This window comes from Sus scrofa, chromosome 18 (assembly GCF_054392235.1).
Source record: "Sus scrofa isolate SSC_HxYL_T2T_F1_AM1 chromosome 18, Sscrofa_HxYL_maternal_Yorkshire_Landrace_v2.0, whole genome shotgun sequence".
In the NCBI taxonomy this organism is placed as follows: Eukaryota; Metazoa; Chordata; class Mammalia; order Artiodactyla; family Suidae; genus Sus; species Sus scrofa.
In genome coordinates, this window is record NC_139400.1 from 46,153,681 (window position 1) to 46,176,123 (window position 22,443).

The following is a 22,443-nucleotide window of genomic DNA, read 5'->3' on the forward strand; positions in this document are numbered from 1 at the left end:
TGAGTAAAGCTCTTCACCTCTCTCGATTTCCCTTTCTTGGTGATGTGAAGTTGATAACTTCTCTACCACTAGGGCAGGTACAGCACTTAGCTCAGTGGCTGGCCAGAGAAAAACATTCCATGAGTGCTGGTTATCAGTGGCATGTGTGGCAGGGCTGCCACTGCTACCTGTCACCCCTGTCATTCTAGTCTATTGTCTACATTTGTGCATGTACACAAGTAAACACACACACACACACACACACACACATACTGGGTGGGTGCCAGATGTACAGAATGCACACTTGGGTTCATTCTTGCCATCCAGAAAAGCTCTTTCATATTCAATCTAGTAGGAAAAGTCTCCTCAGCTGGGGTCATCTGATTCCATGGGGTCTCTACAAGAAGCCTGGTGGGTGGGATGATTGCATTTTAGACCATAGTTAACACTAAAATCCAGGACTGGGAATAGGGATGGGGGGTGGTTGGCCAATTCTAGAGGCAAGTGTTATTAACCAGGCTGTGGGAACCAAGCAGGGCCTGAAATAGATGTCGACATTATCTTTCAGTTACAGGGTGTCACTGCCCTGCTGCTTTTCTTGTCAGTGCTTCCTGGATCAGGATTTTAAAAAGATGGCAAAATACGCTGTTCTTATCAGAGACTCAACTTTTCAAATATAGAATGTTGTTCATGTGTCACTGATGCAGTTGGAATTGCCTTCTGCACCCAACTTATAAGATGGTTCCTTTTGAGTGGTTACACTGAATGATTTGCTTAAAGTCCTATTGATTAGATGGAGAAGGGAAAGCATTACTGTCAAAGCCCTGGAGTCTGCAGGGCAGAAGGTAGGAGGAGATTCGGAAGGTCTTAAAATAATCCTATTCTTGGATAGAAGTGCAGGTAGCAAGAAACAGCCAGCTTTCTGTTTTCTGAGGCAGAGGAAAGACACAGTTATGAATCCTGGAGTTAATCTTGAAGCCTCACTTGTACCAAAGGAGCTTATCTTCTTGGTTAACAAGTGGCAAAAAAGAAAAGAAAAGAAAAAAGGAAGAAAGAAAGGAAAGAAAAGAAAAAAGAAACTTTTGAATCTTTCCCCTAATTTGCCTTTTGAGATCTTCAGAGATTTACCACCACCCAATGAAAATGTGAAAGCACTAAGAGATGAAGTTTGAGTTTCTGAATAATCAGAGGTTGATTGTTATGATTTATTTAGGTTAAATGTAAGTCTGTCTTCCCTGAAGAGTTGAGAGACCTGTCACCTATTTTCTGTATTTGAACCCTGTTGAGCCTATTACACTAGTTGAAATGATAGTCCTTAAAAGTAACCAATTCCTTTAAATATGTAAGTAGCCTCTGGGCCCCTATCAGTCATTCCCACTCTAGTATGAACTAGTTGCTTCAAGTTTGATTTTTAGGGTTGTACTTATTGAATGAGAGGACCAGGCATGTGTTTTGCAAAAAATAAAATAATTTGGTATTGTCTCCCAAAAGTAGAATTGGGTATGGTACCACAGTGGGGAGTTCTCAATTCTGGGCCATCTGTGTATTGTTGTCTCCAAATCCACTACTCCAGCTTCAGGTTTTGTGTAATCCTGAGCAACAAAGAGATGTAGCAAACTGCAGATAATAGAAGCTGATCACCCAGCTACATTGGGGGACAACTGGGTGCTTATAAACATAGGCTTCATTCATTCAGTAAATATTTACTGCTCTGTGTCTGGTGCTGTGTTTTGGTGTTCTATAAGAAAAGGTATCTCTAATCTTTATTCAAACCACACCCAAAAAGAAATTTAAGCATTTATATTTTGAAGATACATTATGAAACTTATACTTAGCTTACACAAAGCTGCACAGCTAAAAAGTGGTGGATTTAGAATTCAGATCAAGCTGTGCCTGACCCAGATCCACGCACATCCCCATACATCATATCACATCCCTCGTAGAGCTCAGAAAACACCCGGAAACTCCCAAATTACAATGGTCTGTCAGGGTTTACAACTGGTGATTTCAAATGATGGAGTAAATCTTGTGAGTTGTGGGTCCCTCTCACAGGTGAGAAATGGAAATTGATTTTAAAAATAGCAACAGCAGCAGCCACCACAGATGTGAGACTTGGAGCCATATGCCAAGGATGCCATGTCCATCAGCATGGCCCATTGTCCTGCTTCTCTAGAAAAGCTGGAACATGGCTTTTGGAACATGCCAAAGGGGGTGAGGGTTCGGACATGCTCTTCAGCAGCCTCATTTGGCAGGAATTGCTCAGATTCTTTGAGTTGGAGGTGAAAATCCACTCGAAGGAAAATGAGAGCAGCAACTTCCCGTGTGTTAAGGAGAGTAGAGAAAGAAAGGGGAACAGAGGCACATGAAATATTTCAACAACTCCTGGGGTCCTTTCCCAAGTCCTGGTCCCCCCATTTTTTGTTTGATGGAAAATAATGTACCTTTTACACTTTTCTAGAGACTACACCAAAAGTGGATGAGTGAATCCAGGGAAATCAGTGGGTTGATTAGGTGCCTGCATGGCTCTTCAGCAGCAAGAGGCGTAATGGAGCCATACTGTGGATAGTTAATGATGACTTTTCTCAAGGGAAGGTTATTATAGCTCCCCCCCTGGCTGTTAGTGTGAGAATCAACCTAGGAAGACTCTGGAACTTTACCAGCACGAATTTAAACAAGGATTCTGATATATGAGATTGTTGCTAAGCTGTAGATTCTAAATTACATCCCATGGAATATGTATTCAAGATTTTGTAAGCAGGTATATCTTGTAGAAGTGTCCTATGGTCGAACAAGTTTGAGAAAAACCAGGTTAAGCAAAGAATCTTGAATTCGCCAGTTGTTTATAAATATCTAATGTACCCTTTGTATTTTTCCTTGGCCATTGAACTTGCTGCCAAGGAGCATCACTTGAGGAAAAATAGCCTGGTGATTAAAGCATCTGGAGCAGATAGCTTGGGTTCAAATCCCTCCTCTACCACTCACTATCTGGATGGCCCTAAGCAACTTGCCTCAGTTTCCTTACCTGTAAAATGGGGATCACGATAGAATCTACCTCCTAGGCTTGCTGAAACAATTTAATGAATTAAAGTACATAAATCATTTAGAACTGTGCCTGGTACATGGTAAGTGCTCTCTGAGTGGCAGTATTATTGTTATTCTAATTTTTGAAACTAAAAGGCTGGGCATCTGCAGTTACTGTTGTGGCTCCGTGGGTTAAGAAACAGACATAGTATCTGTGAGGGTGCAAGTTCAATCCCTTTCCTTGCTCAGTGGGTTAAAGATCCAGCATTGCCACAAGCCGTTGTGTTGGTTGCAGATGCGGCTTGGATCTGGCTGTGTGCATGTGTGTGTGCGTGTGCATGTGTGTGTGTGTGTGTGTGTGTCTAGAGAGAGAGAGAGACTGGCCATTTTTCTAAATGATGCTAAACACCTGCAGACGACTTCATAGGGACCAATTTCTTCACAGCTGATTGTTGTTTGCTTCAAAATAAGTTACAGGGATTTCTTCTTCTCCAGCACTTGTGGAGTTAGAACAAAATTAATGTAAAAAGCAGGAAACACAATAAATTATGGGATTCCATTACACTAGATATAGAGAAAAGTAGAAATCATGGGATGTATGATTCCTTGAATACAATATTCCCATTATATTCAAGTAGGAATTTGAACATAAGAGTTTGGGAACATGGAAGGACAACCTCTGAGCTTAGTGTGTGAAATGAAAGTGCCAGTGGCAGCTCGCGTGGCTCTTCCTTGCTCCTCCATGTGTTGGAAGCATGCGTGAATGCAGCCTCCTGGTAAGTAAGAACAAGGCACTGAGTGCCGAGTTTCTCTCCATCCTCTCCTTCCTCCATTGTAAAGAGAGAGAAGGAGGAGAGGGGAAGACTGAATCCTATGAGATTTAAGTACAATTCTGAGTAAAGCCAAAAGCTTAAAACAGGCAAAGACCCGAGATTCCACTGTTGGTTTGAATGGATCAGTTCCCCCGTGGGACTTCGGAGGCCCATGCAGAGACTCTAACCCTGCCACATGTAAGACAAAAGGAAAAATTGCCAACGTTTCAGAGACAGAAGCTCACTGAGACTTGGGCCCTAATCTCTCCAAACAAAATGCATGACCTTGAGCCAGTCACTCCAGACCCAAGCCTAGGTCTGCTGTAAAGCAAGAAGGCAGCCAGGCCCAAGTCTCAGCCCTGCTCTCCCACGGGACTACCTGCCATTGTCCTGATGACAGTGAATTGTGCTCAGGCTTACACAGCACGGTGGAAATGAGGACAGAGTCTCCATCGGTCACGAATTCAGCGTTTTGCCCTCCCTCCCCCTCCTGCCTTGGGCAGCCGGGATCTTCCTTATGTAACTCGGTCAGAAAAAGGAGGGCAGGAAAGTAAAAATATTACCCCCGCAGTCGTAGCCAAGCCATACTGCTGGGTTCTGGGGGTGGAGGAATGAAGATGAAGGAGACCCAGAGGGAAATGGGAAGGAACAGAGCACATGCAAAACCGAGATGGATTCCTCTGGCCCGGGGCATCCATCCGCATTTGGTCCTCCGCAGGGCTGCCGGGACTGGGTTAGCAAAGGGGCCGTGGGGATGGGGCTGGAAGGGAGATGCATCCATCACCATTGCTCGGTGTTTCATTTTCTAGAGGCTGTCATTGAACACATTTCTGCTGCAGCCTGGCAGACATTTGTTGGAAGAAAATTACGAGGAGGTGACTTGTCGGAGGTAATAGGCAGGCTAGGCTCTGGCTTCTTAATGGCACACAGACCTTTTGCCTTTTAAAAAATTGCTTGTTAGAACATTCATTTTCCGGCCTGTCTTTGCCATCAGAGTCAGTGGGGTTGGAGCAACGTGAAAAGAAAAGGCAAAAAACACTTGCTGGGCTTTTGGGCCCGGAATTGGGGCCCAGGAAAATTGAAATGAGTCAGGGACCATATAGGGACCAAGTGCTGGGGATTGAATGATGGGATGGGAGGGATGCTGGGCATAAGGAAGGATGCCTTTCCTGGAAGCGTTTAGCCATGACCTGCCGGGAATAGCATCTTTTCATAAATTAAGGTCTTATCTTTTGCTGCAGCAGCAGCCAGCCTGGAGAGGCCCGGTGAGGCACGGCGCAGGGAGGATCTGAGAGGCTGGGAGCTAAGTATAGAACGCAGGGTGGCTCTTCCCAGCCTTTGGAAATGTTCAAGCACTGAGAGAGTCAGGAGAAAAAAAAATGATCGCTCTGTTTGTTCCTTGAAGTATAAAAATGATTTTATTTTTAGACATTACTTTTTTTTTTTTTTTTTTTTTTTGGTCTACTGGCAGTTGTCTTCAGCTACAGCCGTGGAAAGTGGAATAGTGAAGCCAAGGGTGGGCACAGCCAGGAGACTCTACGGTGTCAAGGGTTTCTCAGCCTCAGTGCTGTGGACATTTGGGGCTGGATAGTTCTTGGTTGTGGGGCTGTCCTGTATATTGTGGGATGGGTAGCAGCATCTCTGGGTTCTGCCCATCGGATGCCAGGAGCAACCCCCACCTCCAGTTGGGATGATGGCCAACCTTACCAGATGTTCCCTGGGTGGGAGGGGGATTGTCTCAAGTTGAGAGCACTGCTCAGAAAACACGGCCTTTCCCTGGTCCCTGCATTCAGGTTTTCTCCGGGGGTCAGCTGTTCCCCCAGACCACTGGTCTGTGTCCTCTGTGCCTACTTGCGTTGCCTCTGCCTGTCCCCATCCCTGCAGGGACACCCCCCTCCCCCACCACACCATTTTCATCCTGAAGAAGATGAAATGCTTTCCACCCTCTCTTATCCCCCACAACATGTAGTAAGTTTAATGCACACTGTTCTTGTCATGAAATGTTTGCATTGTATTTACCAAATATATGTTCTTTAAGTTTGCCAAATGTGCAGCTTCAGCCAGAGAAAACACATTTCCACACAGTGTTTCCGTTTGGTTTTATTTACGGGTGTTTTTTTTTTACTTGTCAGTGCCAAGAGGACATATTTGTCCTGAGGTCTCTGTGGTTCTGGGTTTTTTTTTCACAGCTTACATTTCTTTTACCCTCATTCCAATGCACCTGCATATGAAGCGGTGGTGATTTGAACTGAGGGCCACAGCCTCCAGCCCACGTAAGCTTCTTGCTCCCAGATCCAACACACCCCCAAAGAAGAAAGGGGGTATTTCTCCCAGGAAAAATAAGTGAAACCATGAAGCCAAGGCCAGAGCTATTGGGCAACAGTCTAAGATCTAAATGTTTAATAACATCTAAATTTAGGAGTTCCCATCGTGGCTCAGCAGGTTAAGGACCCAGCATAGTATCTACAAGGATGCAGGTTGGATACCTGGCCTCCCTCAGTGGGTTAAGCATCCGGCATTGCCACAGGCTGCATCATAGGTGGCAGATGTGGCTCAGAAAGTGTGACTATGGCTGTAGTGTAGACCGGCAGCTGCAGCTCCTATTCGACCCCTAGCCTGGGAACTTCCATATGTCATAAATTTGGGCTTAAAAAGAAAAAAAAAAAAAAGATCCAAATTTAGAATTGGAAGTGGAGTCTGGCTGGAACAGGTGGAATTTAGATGAGGCATTGTTCTAATACGCAGTGGAAGGCCATCCTGCTCCTTGTTTAGAGGCTTTGCTATTTTCTACAGGTGGAATCTAGCCTCCGTGGCCTAGGACAGAAGACTTCTGTGATTTGCCCACACAAGCCTTATTGCCAGTCTTTCCCCTGGCCAGCTCCCTCAGTGTCTGTGTTGCAGCTATACAGAACGACTTTCAATTTTCCAACCGTGGCAGGCTTTTTCATACCTTTGCCAGGAATGCCTCTCCTTTCTTTCCTTCTACCTGGGAAATTCCTACTCATTATTCTTGACTCAACTCAAAAAAATCTTATCTTTGGTGCTACCTCTCTGCCTTATAACCTATGGTATAGTAGGGTTCTCATCATGATGTATTTCAATTATTTATTTTCCTTTCTGAATTTCCAATATGTAGAACAAAGTAGACACTCCCTGAATGTAATTCAGTGAATTAATGCATGATTCCAATCCCAAAGAAGTAATTGAGAATTTGTCATTCTTGAGAAGAGGCTTTTTTTGTTTGTTTTTTGGTTTAAAAAAAAAAATTCACTAACGTTCTAAATTCCAAAAAGTGCCTTGAAAATTCCAAGGTCCCCACCCAACTTCTTCGTCTTTGGAAAGCCTAACCAAATCGAAGCTCGTAGACTGGCCTTCTGTCGCTGCTAATCCAACCAACACAGGGTTTTTGTCTGGGTTTCTTTCCTTCTGTGATGTCTAGTTGCCATTGAATCCTGAGACTTGTCTTCTCTAAACTGAAACTGAGTTTCCTCTTACCTTTTCTCTTCTACCTGAGGATGTAATATTTTTTAAAAATTGTATTAGAGTGTAGTTGACTTACAGTGTTGTATTAGTTTCAGGTGCACAACAAAGTGAATCAATTATAGATGTAAATATATCCATTCTGAGGAGGTAATATTGACATAGAAAGTTTTCTTTCTATGAAAGTTCAATTTCAGAAGAAATTTCATTCCTCGTTGCGTTAACGAGCCTATTAGTTCCTAAGATTGTGCTCTATTCTGGGTGTTTGAATAATCTCTCTTTGTTTTCATTAATTAATTCATCAGCATCTAGAAAAAAAAAAAAAAAGTAGAGTTCCACCTCCAAGGAGCTCACAGTCCAGTGAGATAACTCTCTTATCTAGTATTTCCACTGCCAAAAAAAGCATGCTCTCAGAGTGATGTGCTGGAGGAGAAGAAGCCCAGTGGAGGGTAGGATAGCCTATAGGGAGGCCCAGACAGACGGACAGACTGCACAAAGGGTTGTAAAAGTGAAATCCTTGGATGCCTATGGTGTGAGTGTCTTGATGACGGTCTCTTCTCATTCATCTTCGCCTGTCACTTAGCTGTGGTCCTTCTTATTTATTATCACCCTTAAGAAAGACAGGAGGCGCAGTGAGAGGCTCTGAGCACTGTCCACAGGACGCATGTTATTAGGATGGAGTTTTAGGCTAACACTCAGCCATCTTTTTAAAGCTACCATGGAAGACGAATATGAAATGAGATTTTTAGACCTTGATTCCTGCTGGCAGCCAAGCGCAGCATCCACAACAGAAATGTGTGCTACAGCTTGGAACTCAGCTTCTGTTTCCTCTTGGTACTGTCCCAGCAGAAGCCAGTTCATTAAATCATCTTCATTTATAAGATGGAGGTTTTCATATTTTTCCTTGTCTTCTTGCTTCCCCTTTTCTTTTCCTTCTTTGTCAAGTCATATTTGGGAATGTTTCTTAATTTTCAGGAGGAAAAGATCCCAGAACCCAAGAATAAAACTAATTATAATGACAAATTGACCAAAATGAGAAAAGTGACAAATAATCTGTAGGCTGAAAATTTCCCAAAAGCCAAGAATAAATAAAATGTCTCTTAAAGTGCCTGGTGGAGGAGGCTGATAAAAGAAGCTCAATTATCTGTTGTTTCTTCTTCAGTCTGTGATATCTGACTTTAAAAGGGAAAAAAAACATTGAAGTGAAATAATAAATAGAAGTTCATGAGCTTCTGCCGATTTGGAGGCTGAGAGAAAATGTATTCATAGTAAAATAGCTAATGAATCAGTAGATTTACTTGCAAGAATAGACTGTTCAACTTAGCCTCCTCTCTTATGTTAAACTGCTTCAGTTGGACAGTTAGACACCTGACTACCTACTTATCATTATTGGAACTTTTAACCATTTTACTACAAATTAGATACCCTGCTTTGTTTCCCAAAAGTTTGCCTCATGCTTGTAAAGGAAGGAAAAATAAGCAATTAGCAAGGAGCGGATATAGAGAATGCCAGTATTTGATAGAGAGTGAAGAATTCTGTAAGAAAGGGAAGGAGAGTTCCCATCGTGGCGCAGTGGTTAGTGAATCCGACTAGGAACCGTGAGGTTGAGGGTTCGATCCCTGGCCTCGCTCAGTGGGTTAAGGATCCAGCATTGCCCCGAGCAGTGGTGTAGGTCACAGACACAGCTCGGATCCCGCGTTGCTCTGGCTCTGGCGTAGGCCGGCGGCTACAGCTCTGATTAGACCCCCAGCCTGGGAACCTCCATATGCCTCAGGTGTGGCCCTAAAAAGACAAAAAGGAAAAAAAAAAGAAAGAAAGGGAAAGAATTCTGGACAGGATCAACCAGGCTCATGCAGAGAGGTCCTACCATCTTTGGAGCAACCTGACCTGGGCACTTGCACAAAGCTAAAGCCCAGCAATTCAGAGAGCTTTCTTAAGAGACATACAGCTTTGAAAGATAAATGACTGCCATAAATATGGAGGTTTTTGCAATGAATCTGCTATGGTCCAGATGTTTGTGTTTCCCCAAATTAATTCATTGAAACCCAAACCCCCATAGATGCTAGTATTAGAAAAGGGGTCCTCGGACGGGGGAAAAGGGGGCTCTGCCCTCATGAATGAGATTAGTGTTCTTATAAAAGAGGCCCCGCAGAGATCTCTAGCCCCTTTTGCCATGTGAGGATGCAGTGAAAAGATGCCAGCTATGAACCAGGGAAAGGGCCCTCACCCATCATGCTGACACCTGATCTTCAACTCCCAGCTTCCAGAACTATGAGATACAGACTTCTGTTGTTGGTTATATGCTACTCAGGTGATGGTATTTTGTTATAACAGCCTGAACAAACTAAGGCAGAATCTTATCTGGACTCTCACTCGATTGAGGAACATTCTGGGAACTTTTCTGTTCAAAATAAGGGGTTTTGGAGAACTCGTTTGATAATTATTGAATGCCTACAGTAAACCAATGATTATACTTGACTCTTGATCCAAGTGTAAGAAAGAGATTCTCATCAGCTCTCAGGGAGGTCACAGTCTAGGTGGGAAGGGAGTAGTCGTAATAAGAATAATGGTAATAACAACAACAATGACAGCAATTATTATTATTTGAAGGTTGGAGTACTGTTATTATCGCCATTTTAGAATTGAAGTAACTGAGGCCAAGAGAGGTTCAGTAACTTGATGACGCCACATAGCTTGTAAATGGCAGAGCTAAGTTCTCAAGGCAGGTCTGGTCCAGTGGTCCAGCTCTTAACCACAAGGCTCACTGCTTCTCAATGTTCTTAAATTGCCATTTTTGGAGAGTGATTTAATATGCACATGTTTTATGCCAGATTAAAAAAAAATCTTTCCTGCATAAAACCATAATGATCTATTGATATTCATTAAAATGTATGCACATACATATGTATGAATTTCATTATGTATATAAATTAATGTATTAGGTGAGCAGTTATATTTTAGGATATAAAATGAATACTATATTATGATTAAATTTTAAAGAACCATGTAATTTTGGACCTTGTGGCAGTTGTTTTGAATACCCACAAATCAGCTGAATGGAAAACATGAACCCTTTAGAGGTCAGTGTCTCTCTCCAGAGGCTGCCTGCACTGGACAAGGGTCTAGCTAACCAGTCAATCCAAATCTCATTTGGAAATGAGGAGTGATGCATTTCATTCACTCCATTATTCATTTTCAGGGAATCACTGACCCTTGTATGCAACAAGCATTTTTTGAGTAGATCCCAACCCTAGATATTGGCTCTGGAATGGCTTGGCCAACAGGCATATTACTCAGAGTAGAAGGGGCAAGATCTGGGTCTTTGAAGCCAGGCTAGAGGATGCAGTCTAAGGTTTTCCCTTGGAGGAGAAAGATATTATATATTTATTAGTCCAGACTAGAAGGCCTATAGAGAAGAACCAAGCATCCTGATCACATTACTGCTGATTTCCGAAGAGGGTGTGGGTTTTTGACCTGCCGTGGAGCGTGCCCAGGGGTGACACAATATAGCTTTGAATGGTCCATCAAATTTAAGATCTCAACTTCAGATATTGTCTAGAGATTTAGGGATGACAGGGGCTAGGACTCTAGGGAAAGAGGGCTAGAAATTGCTAGATGGGTTGTTCCAGTTACAGCTAAGATGGTATTGGGGTTCAGGGAGGGCTACATTTTCATGAGAGTTTCATAAACTCTTCCATGTGAGCCCAGTATACATCACAAAGCATAGAAATATGAACTAGAGCTTTGTGAGCATTGGGGAACTAGATACTGGGTTTGTAGCAACACACGCAGCAGCAACAGCCTCGCTTCCGTATTTCCCAGGTCCACTCTGTTTCAGGCACTGTACATTCCCTGTGTGATGCTCACAGTAATCCAGAAAGGTTGTCATTGTCCCATTTCACAGATGAAGAAACTGAGACTCAGTCAGTAGAAGACCAAGCTGAGTTTCAAACCCAGAGTTATCTGATTCCAAAGCCCACATTCTTCCTATTTCACCGAGTGCTGCTTCTCTTGAGCCATTCTAGGTCTCACTCACTTGCAAGAGAGACTGGTTCAGGAATTTATCAGGGATAGCCTTAAGGCTCAAAGGTCTTCAACCGGCATCTGAGCAGCACTGGAAAAGACAGAGGCTGCATGGTGCTAAATGCCGTGAGAAATAAAAGAATCATAGCAAAGAATGCTTGTCCTAGTCATTATTTACCAAATGCTGGATTCCATGAAGCAGACAATGACATCCAACGGAGAGAGTTGCATTCTCTGCCTTCTAGGATCTTCCATCCCAGGATGCACGCTTACTTGCTTGACTATTGAGATAGGAGAGGGAAAGTTGTTATGTTTGTGCAAGTTATTTTTATTACAGATGCTAAATTACTATTAGGTAGTTGAACCATCCTCAGGTGTTGACTGAATAGCTACATAACTGAATGAATGCATGCCCATTTGCTTGCTCTTATAGATTAGCTTTCCTGCTATGGATAAACCAAAAAGAAAAAATATTTTCCCATACTCCCTAAAGCAAGTCGACTTTGTTTTGTGGGAGGTAGCAATTTATAGACCTATCTACACATTATTTTCTAAAACTCAAGTATTTTGGAAGAGCAGATGGAGTACCATACTGTATACACTAGTCATATATTTTGAAATATATTTCTTTTTGAGCAATTCAGTGCTGCTTTATTTAGCAAAAGCTGTTGAAGGTTTTCAAAGCAATGTTCCAAAGAACATGAGTGGCTGAGATCCTAGTGGACAGACAGGCGTGGTGGCAATGCTTTTCAAATTCTGCTCATCAGACCCCAGCCCTAGTCTCCATCACCTCCCCCATGCGGAGACGATGGTCCACTTTGTTCTGGGTGGGGCGGGGGTGGAGCCTGGTGATCTGAATTTTTTGCAAATCTTCTGAGTGATCCTGACAAGCACCCATGTTTGAGAACCAATCCTCTGTACCCAGATCTGAGTGCTACTTTTGGTACTTCATTTTCTTGAGATTTCATTTATTTTCATCGATTAAATTATCTGGAAAAAAGGAAGGAAAACTCTCTTCCTTTTGTACTTCCTAAGAGTCATGGGGGAAGCAAATAGGTGTTGAGCACCTCCAGCACTGCCAGGAAATTTGGTTTATAGATTTCACATCATCTTCATAAGACCTCACCAACATTTGGGATCGGCCCTCAGATTTGGAGCTAAGTCATACATAGTCCTCAGTTCCTAGCTTATTACCATTGTAAGTTCAGGTTAGACTTTCCTTTTGTTATTGTTCCTCTTCACCCTTGCTCCCCAAACCCCTTCCCCTGCCCACTGGAGAACTACCTAAATATCCTGGAAGTCAAGTGGGCATGCGTCCTTATGAAATATATCTTATGATTTGTGCATGTGTATATTATCATTTTTATAAACAATAGGTCTATAATACAAGCAGGCTAGACAAAGCAAGAAGGTTGCTTGTTTTAAACTCAGCATATATTTTCAGGTACATTCCAGTCACTGTGTAGACTCCCAACATGTCCACAGTATTTCATTGTCTGCGTTTCACTCCATTTTATTTCGTTTCTTCCAGTTGATATGCACCCAGGTTACCTCCAGATCCCCGCTGGTCACAAAAAATTCTGCAACTAACCTCCTCATTTATAATCTCGGGGGCCTGTGTGAGAATTATTTCTGGGATGTGTGCCCAGAAATTGGGTCTCAGCGTCGTATGAAGTATGCACATTTAATTTCAGGTTGGTTTCCTACATGGAAACAGCACATGGGAGTTCTCACTTCCCTACACCTCCACCTTTTGGCATGGACATTTGGTCATTCATTCTGATGGCTAAGCGTGCAAGTCATTGTTTGTTTTTGTTTTTAATTTTATTGAACTATAGTTGGCTCACAGAGTTGTGTTCATTTCAGGTGTACAGCAGAGTAACTCAGTTATGTATTATATATATATATGTATACATATATACATGTCACTGTTGTGTTCATCTTTATATCTTGGATCACTGGTGAATTTGAGCGTCTCTTCAGGTGCCTTTTCCTATTTAGATTTTTTCATTCCAAGAACTACCTTTCCTTGTCCTTTCTCCACTTTTCCATTTCCTTTTATAGTCTAGGTATTACTCCCTTGTCAGCTTTAGCTGCTGTAGGAATCAACTCCTAGTTAGTTATTAATCTGATAACTTACCAATAATTTCTTTCAATATTCTTACTATTTAATGTAGGTAAATCAAACAGTTTTTCATCATATGATTAATGATTTTAGGATCTTATGAAATACTATCCCCCGATTGGACCCCTAGCCTGGGAAGTTCCCTATGCCACAAGTGCGTCCCTAAAAAGCAAAAAAAAAAAAAAAAAAAAAGAATAAAGTACTATCCCACCCAGAATAAGAGTAATGATTCTCATTTTTGTAGGTAAGGAAAAGAGATCTTAATGTTGCAATCCAAGCTCACACTCTCAGCTAGCAGCAGCAGGATTTGAAACTGATAATAATTCGCTATTAATAAATGAAATCATGGTATTGGCAACACGGTTAAACCAATCAAGTATTACTTGCCCTAAAAACGTTCTGTGAGTTTCACTCAGAGATCTCTCAAAAATTGCAGTCTGCAGCTTGTATCGCTCGGATTTCACTGAATTTTCCTTTCTGCACTGAATTTCTTGCGAAATGTCTCAATTGCGTTACAACCAGGCTGGTCGTAATTACAGCTTTGGCCTTCATTAAGCTAATTACTGCTTGTACTCAAATTGAGCCTTTTCGCTCAAATAACACTGTAAAGCCGTCCTTGCTCTGTGATGTTGTTGCCTTTTCTAGGAAAGTGCAAGGCTGAGATCCGAGCTCTGTCTCTCCTTGGAGCAGGGATTTCAAGCCGCCTTTCTCGAAGGCCCTGGGGTACAGCTCAAATGACTCATAGTGTCAGGGAAATGGGGGGGAGGTTCTGGAAAGAGGGTAAGCACCCAAACAAGCTTTGCCTTTATTTGTTGTGTGTATTGGGTGGTAGGTAAGATCTATTTGAAAAGGGATTCTCCTGGCAAAGGGGGAGGTGGGGGAGAAGCACTGCCGTAGAGAATTAGACTACTTAATATAAACTGATGTCTTTTCATCTCCCTGCTTATGTTACAGTTATATGGTGCTTTACATTTTGAAAAACACTTTGACATTATTTGAATTTATAAACCCTTGTAAGGTAGGCATATTTTAACAGCTGCAGCAGAATCTTCTCACAATTAAAGCTCCAGATTGCTGCACCCATTCTGGCAGGCAGGCTGCAGGGCCATATGTCAAGAGATGGTAGAGATTATCACTGGCTTGGGTCGAAGGTAGAACTAGATGATGTCTCATCTCTCTGGTCGTGCTAAGATGCTATAACTGAGAATGATTAGAGAAGAAAGGAACATTACAAGAACTGGTACACTAAGCTTCTTGTCTGCTGGGGCAGGGAGGAGGGACTCCACACATTTATTGAACACCTGCTCGGGTCTTGTCCCCATGCTAGAAGCCTCATTTCATTTACTCTTACAGCCACTCTGGGAGGGAGGTATTGCATCTGTTTTAACGGTGATGAAACTGAACCATGTCAAGTTAAGTGGAAAAGCTTGGAGCTCCCAGCTCCCCAGCTCCAAAACCATGGCTCTTCCCACTGAGTACAAATGCCTGCACATAAGCATTGCATCTTTTAAACATTAACCTCCTTGAACTTCGTTTAAGCATATTTTTGGAAAGAAGTTTTGCATTAGTCATTCTCTCTCACACTGGGTGTCACAATGATGCCTTGGTCCTCTCCCTCCCTCTGGTCCTTACCTCCTGCTTTAGGATCAAGCCATCTCGTCTCTCATTTATAGCAACATTCAGCCTCCTTGTTGATGAGGTCACTTGCCATGACTCAGCTGTTAGCATCTTTCCTGCTTTGATCTCCTGGGTTTCCAACACAAGCCTGTGCTATTTTTGGTTTTGCATCAGATAGGAAGATTGGAAAACAGCAATCCAGCCTTCTTGTTCTCCAAGTTGTTGATTTGACTTGACTTTCTCTTTTCATTCATGAATTCTTTCTGCACTGAAGGCTGAGAAGGTTTAGTGATGGAAAAGTTCTCCTCGCTTCTCAGGGGTGTACATTTGGAACACAAATCGTGATGTCAGCTTTGGTTATCTCTTGTTTTCACTCCTTGTTTTATTATTTCTTAAATAAAAGAATAGACATATTGAATAACATTGTGGAGTGGTTCTATTTCAGATATGCATATATTATGACTAGTGTCCTGAGCAAGACAGAACAATTACCCAAATCTTAGCCTTTTATTACTAGGGCCAATTGTTAAATGAAGCAGTGCTCTGTCAAATGGAAACTGCCTGGTTTCACAACTTGAACTTCTGGGATTTTGCATTCTACACCAAGAGACAGTTTACTCAAATGTTTCTGGTCATTCCAAAACAATGGAGAATAAGAATGTGCATTTTCATAGCTCCTTACACTTTATAAAGTGTTTTCATATGCATCATCTGTTTTACCTTAATTACTCTATGGGATGGGTTTTATCATCCCTCTTCCACATAGGTAAAGTCAGATACAAGAAGCCTTAAACTTTCAAAGAGCCTTAGTTTTGAAAAACAAATGTATGTCTAAAGAGATTGAGCAGGGTCACCTACACCTAGAACGGGGAAGTCATTAGCTTCTTTTACCACAAACAGGGCTTTGTTGATGGAGAAATAAATAATGTTATACTTTGGGAGACGCTGATGCATATAAAAAATTGAGGTAAAATTGAATTGTCATTCAGCTGGCTGACCCAGTCTCAGAGGGGCAGGATTCATGGAATTAAGTGGAGTTTTATATTCTGCATGTTCAAAGTAGAGCCTTTATTTGTGAACTGTTTTCCTTCCAGGATTAGTTTCCTGAAGCTGGCTCTGTTGGCCAAGGTTTCAGAGCAGCCATCAGGCTTTAAGGATCCCCCTACAAGAAAAAGAAAAAGTGCACCATAAATTCTCAGTAGGCTAAGAAATATTCGAGGTTTGGGGGCCAATGCAATTAATGGGACGTTTCCTTGCTCAAAGAATATAACACTGTGGCAGGAGGTGGAGGGGATGTTAGCTCAAACTAAGCCTTTTTCTACAATGAGATGGGCTGTGATGGCTGACAAGCCTGCATGGGTGAAGGATGAACATTTGCCCATTGAAGGGAGAGCATTTCAAAAAGAAACATCAACATGGAAGAACAAGGAAATCACCAGTAACTTGGTGTTTCTAGAAGGCATTGTCTAAGCTGAGAAATGACAGTCAGTGGGACTGGAAGATATGCAGAAGCTTGTGATGGAGGACATCTCTTCTGACATTAAAAAGAGTGGCTTGGATGCTGCTGAGCATTTGGGTCCAAATGGTCAGATGTGTGTTGAGCTCATGACACAATGGAGAAGGGGTGGGAGGAGTCGAACATGGAGGGAGGGCAGTATGTTAACAGGAGGCTCCTGACGTAGTCCAGATGACGGATGTGGAGTCTCACAGAATGTGGGAGTGGAAGGAAAAGGGCCAAGCTGAGAAACGTGGAGAGTGGGGTGTTAACTTGAGGACTGGACACAGAGGTTAGGGAAGAGAAAGATTTCCAAAGGACTTCATTATTTTTGGTCCAAAAGAAGAGGCATAAACTCTTTTAGGGCATGCTGCAGGCAGGACAATTTTAAGAGGAAGATGAGAAGTTGAGTTTCAGAAGTGTGAGCAGGCTTATGGACACGTCTAGAAGAAAATGGTTTGTAGACAAAAACATCAGTTTGTGTCTCAAAGCTAGAAATACCACGTTAGCTCTGGTTTGCATAATTTTTTTTCTTCTTTCTTTAAATCAGTGATTCTTTTAGGCTTCATCATAACCAACTTTTAAGAATCTGACAATAGCAACGGATTCTCTGGGGTGGAAAAACACACATGCACGTGTTCTTGAAATGTAACAGACAAATTTCAGGTAGTTTGAAGAACTCCAAATTAATAATCCTTTCTTCACATGAGTCATAGAGAGCTTTTAAACTCCATACAAGGAGTTCCCTTCGTGGCTTATGGACCCTTCATAGGGTCCATGAGGACACAGGTTCCAACCTTGGCCTCCGCTTGGTGGATTGGGGATCCAGGGTTGCTGTGAGCTGTGGTGTAGGTCACAGATGCAGCTCAGGCCCTGCATTTCTGTGGCTGTGGCATGGGCCGGCAGCTACAGCTCCTCCAATTCGACCCCTAGCCTGGGAATTTCCATATGTCATGGGTGAGGCCTTAAAAAGACAAAAACAGGAGTTCCCGTCGTGGCGCAGTGGTTAACGAATCCGACTAGGAACCATGAGGTTGCGGGTTCGGTCCCTGCCCTTGCTCAGTGGGTTAACGATCCAGCGTTGCCGTGAGCTGTGGTGTAGGTTGCAGACGCGGCTCGGATCCCGCGTTGCTGTGGGTCTGGCGTAGGCCGGTGGCTACAGCTCCGATTCAACCCCTAGCCTGGGAACCTCCATATGCCGCGGGAGCGGCCCAAGAAATAGCAACAACAACAACAACAACAACAACAACAACAAAGACAAAAAGACAAAAAAAAAAAAAAAAAAGACAAAAACAGGAAAAAAAACTCTACAAATCTCTGAGCTGCCAAGCCACGTGTTGAGAGATGTTGAGAGACTGTCAAGAATCCTCTACTACTGCCGTGTGATTGGAGGACTCCAGTTGCAACTACATGGTTTATTTTCAACACAAGTCAATAGGAGGTGAGCAAGCAGCACCAATACCTAGAGACTGGAATACACAGGCTCACTTTAACTCTTCTCAACACTGCTCAAACCTTTTCTCATGATGTCCTTTGCCTGTGTCATAAACTCCTCCCCAGACTTTTCCCCAAGGCAGAGCTCTTGTTCAGACTTTGTCGCTTTTTATTGGCATGTGTGTGTGGTCTTTTTTTGTCTCAGTTCATTATCATTATGAGGTGGGGATCCCGATGTGAGGACAGTCTCACTTCGTCTTCCACTGTTTTCTCTGCTCAAACTGGTTAAACTCCATCGGGTGTCCAGAACCCAACTCACTTTTGTTTTCACAAGAATGCAAACATTCCACAGCTTTCACCTCTGTATTTTGACTCTTTTCCCATAAGCTCTGTACACGTTCCTATGAAATCAACTTTTTCGCACATTTTGTTCTCACACTGAGGAAGCTTGGCATTGCAGTAAACAGTCCTTCAGGTCCACAGAGTCCCCCAAACAGATACAGAGGTGCATTAAAAGATTCTGTCTTTCACCTAGGAGTTCCCATAGTGGCTCAGCAGAAGCAAATCTGACTAGCATCCATGAGGACGCAGGTTCCATCCCTGGCCTTGCTCAATGGGTTAAGCATCTGGTGTTGCCATGAGCTGTGGTGTAGGTAGGTCACAGATGTGGCTCTGATCCCACATGGCTGTGGCTATGGCGTAAGCCGATGGCTATAGCTCCGATTCGACCCCTAGCCTGGGAACTTCATATGCCTCAGATGCAGCCCTAAAAAGACCAAAAAAAAAAAAAAAAAGGATTCTGTGACCTAATATTTGTCGAATACTTGATATGTACTAGTTCTTGCTTGAGTTTCCAGTCCAATGAAAGAGGCAAATGTGGATTTATAAATTGTACACAACGTGATCATTTGTGTTAATAGAGGTGTTGAACCCAGGAGCATGCTGCGATATACCCCTTATCTGATGGCTTGAGCTTTCATTTTTCTGTGAGTATTTGTTGCACCCCTCCTGGGTGGGCTGCAAGGTGCCATGGGGGTAAATACTTGGTCAAATCTTGAGTTTGAGAAAGTTTGACGACTTAACAAAGATGTAAGCTTCATTGGATGGTGGAAGTGATACATGCCATAAGTGTGAAGAAAGAACTCGTATTTATTGAGTACCTACTATGTGTCAGGAATTATTTTAGGAACTTTTAGTTACACTTTCTCATTGAATGTGCCTACCTGTGTTTAGGCTTAATTAGGTTTTCCTAAGTGAATTTAGAAATTATGACTCAGAGATGGCAAGCAAGTTGCCAGAGATCTCCTTGTAGGTAAAACTCATGATATTCCACTCTGTATTACTAAAGAAGCTCAGGAAATACATCAAAATAATAAAGCAGAATATGACCCATTTGGTTACTGCTCAGTGTTCCAGTTTTCTCTCAACTTCATTCCTCTCTTCCACCTTGCCCATTATGGGTCAGTGTGTATCCTAGAACATCGTGAGGGTTCGTCCCCTACCAGCTCTAACTATCATTAATATTATGGTAATTTCAAAAATAAATCCTTTTGGATGTGCTCAGTCTCCTATCTTTCTCCTATGATTTCCCCAATCCCTGGTAGCACTAATATTAGAGATAATTAAGTCGCTGCCTTTACAGAGTGATTTTCCATGGGTATGTCATCTTTCTTCCTAAAACGTGAGCATCTCCTAACAGTACATAGACATGGCAGGCACCTTTTCTTATAATTCAGGGCCTACTCATGTCCTTTCAAACAAAACTACTGACAAAGCCACTCTTGGGTTTTTTTCTTTCTTGTCTTTCTTTTCTTTTTTTAACTAGGTGAAAATGATTACAGCTCAGACACATTTATCAGTATCACAGAAGTCGCTGGATATACTCAGTAAATGGCCCAAAGTTTATCCTTCTTACAACTTAACACTTTAAATAAAAGCCAGCAAGCTTCATCTCATTGGAAAATTATTATACGTTTGAAAGAATTTGTATGTCAATATTTGTCAGACAGCCTCCCTAGGTGTAACGTCTAAAGAAAGATGCATTTAGGTGATTCACATTCTCTGTGGGTTTACCCAGTAGTCATCACTCATGTCTGTTCACTAGGTGTTGGGGTGATGAGCCAAGCCACTGTATTCTCAGCTGGGCCTGGAGCCTGTTTAGTTTGGCACTGATTAATGATGTGCATGGAGTGAGCCGTTTGCAGAGGCATCTTAGAAACCCAGTTAGCCAAAGATAAATAGCTGAAAGTTGGCTGATGGGAGCACAGGAGTTGGCCTCTTGAGAATGGGGAGACTTTTAGAAACACCAGGATGAATTTTGGTTATCCTAACTAGGGAGTGGGCAGGTTCTGCAGGAAAAGAATTGCCTTAGGGTCTGGTTTCTTGGTAGGCACCCCAGACTCAGCGTGAGGCATGTTACTGATATGTTTATACACCTGCATCACTTCTCTGTGCCTTGGGTCTCACCATATATAAATTTGCTTATGGAGCCTACTTGCTTCCCAGTCATGCCTTCAGACAAAAGGCACTTGTATCAGTAGGTATCTTGTGATATGCCTTTTGAAGATCTTATGCCAAAGAGCAAACATTTATAGTTTGAGGTTTTCTTTACCAAATGAATTTTTCGCTGGAAAAAAAAAAAAAAAAGAGGTTTTAAGTGTAGTATTTTTCTTGCCTGACACATCTCTTACTTTTCCTTCTCATGTCATTCATCTGTTACACTGTGTTGGTTCAGCATCTGTTTCTTTACTCAAAATTTCTTCTTTTGATCTTTTTCTATCCTTTGGGTGGGACAGTGAGGAAGAAAAACATTGATCTTGAAGTTCTTGAGAAAATGTCTCAGTACTAATTGGGGTGCTATTCTTTCAATGGCATGCCAAAACCGGCTACAGCAGATTATTTTGTGCTTTCCAGAGCAGGTCTTTTCTCCCTACTGCTGACAGAGAACTGACAGAAAACATCTTTGGCAACTCCTGTCCAGAGACTTTTGGAATATCTATTTCCTAAGGAGAAACAATCCCTTGTTAAGTGCGCTTTTTCTTTTCTTTCTTTTTTTTTTTTTTTTTTACTAGCACATCTAAAATGCTTGATTCAAAAGTTACAAGGATGCCCAAATCCATTTTGGGGGAGAAAATACAGAGCTGAGAGGATGAGCTCAAGGTTACACAGGAGGCAGAACAAGAAGAAAAATGCAAAGCGAGATAGTCACCAGGTGTCCTGGCTCAGTTATTAATGGTTGATTTTTATCACTTTGTTCCTCTGCTCAAAGATCTTAATACTTTCATTACATCCTGAGAGGTACAGTTCAGATTCTTCTATTCAGCAGCTACAAGCATCCATGGTTTGATCCTGACCTGTCTCCCACAGCTTACTTCCTACCCCTCTCCCTAAGTGTATAAGCATAAACAATAGCCATTGGGTATGTCTGGTCTTGCAGAAGCTGTTTGACAAACATTCTTTTAATCCTTGCCCCACACTGCGAAGTCTGTACCGTAATCTCCAGTTTACTGGGAATCCGAGGCTTAGGGAGGTTCAGAAATTTGCCCCTGGACACGTAGATGGTAAAAGTGAGAGGGCCAAGAATCAAACCCTGTTCTGCCCGACTTGCTCTTTTCCTTTGACCTTTCACTAAAGCCCTAGCGATCTTGAGCAACTGCCTTTTTGTTGACTTGGAAAACCCACCCAACTCACTCGTCTTTTTAGATCTAAATTGTACTCATCCTGCAGGAGCCCACCTAGAACCTGCCTTGTTCATACAGTATTTCCTCACCACCCCAAGTGGAAGCTGTCTCCCCTCTTCCCATGGAAATCCAGAGCTTTCGGCTCAGATCTCTGCTATGCCACTGTCTAGTGTGATTTGGAGAAAGTCATAATTCTACCTTGGTGTATGGTACAACCTGAGCTCTAAGGTCCACCCCCCCCCCACTGCAATCAAGAATTCTAGGATTCTGAAGATATATCATAGATATGATTTCTTATGCGTTGAGTCCTGAACTTCTCTGTGCCTGCCTCACCACCACCTCCCGCCGCCTAGTACAGTGCCTCATGCGGAACGAAGGGCACAGCAGGTGAGATTGTGGAGAGATGCCTCTACCCTTCAGTTCTAACTCACTCCCATTTATTTGCTTGTCTTCTATTCATTTAGTCATCCATTCATTTATTTATTGCTAGCATTGAATTTCCCTATAACTTCCAAGATCTTCTAGAGTCCTTCTCCACTTTTAACAGTATAGTTATTTGGGCAAAACTATTGGGTATATTATATATAATATAACATGTTATATATGTTAAGTATAATATAACACGTTATGTTATGTATAATATAACATGTTATGTATGTTATGTATAATATAACATGTCATATATAACATGTCATATATGTTATATGTAATATTGTGTTGTTAAACATTTTCGGTGTCATAATTTTTTCAGCATTTTATCAATCCTGTGCTCCTGTA

The 22,443-nt window shown here is 42.3% G+C and overlaps 1 protein-coding gene across 8 annotated transcripts in view; it reads left to right on the forward strand.

Annotated features, from left to right (window-relative positions):
- The window catches only part of ELMO1 (engulfment and cell motility 1), a 555,188-nt gene that overhangs the window by 466,414 nt on the left and 66,331 nt on the right, over window positions 1-22,443 (forward strand). The gene's annotated exons all lie outside the window — the stretch shown is intronic.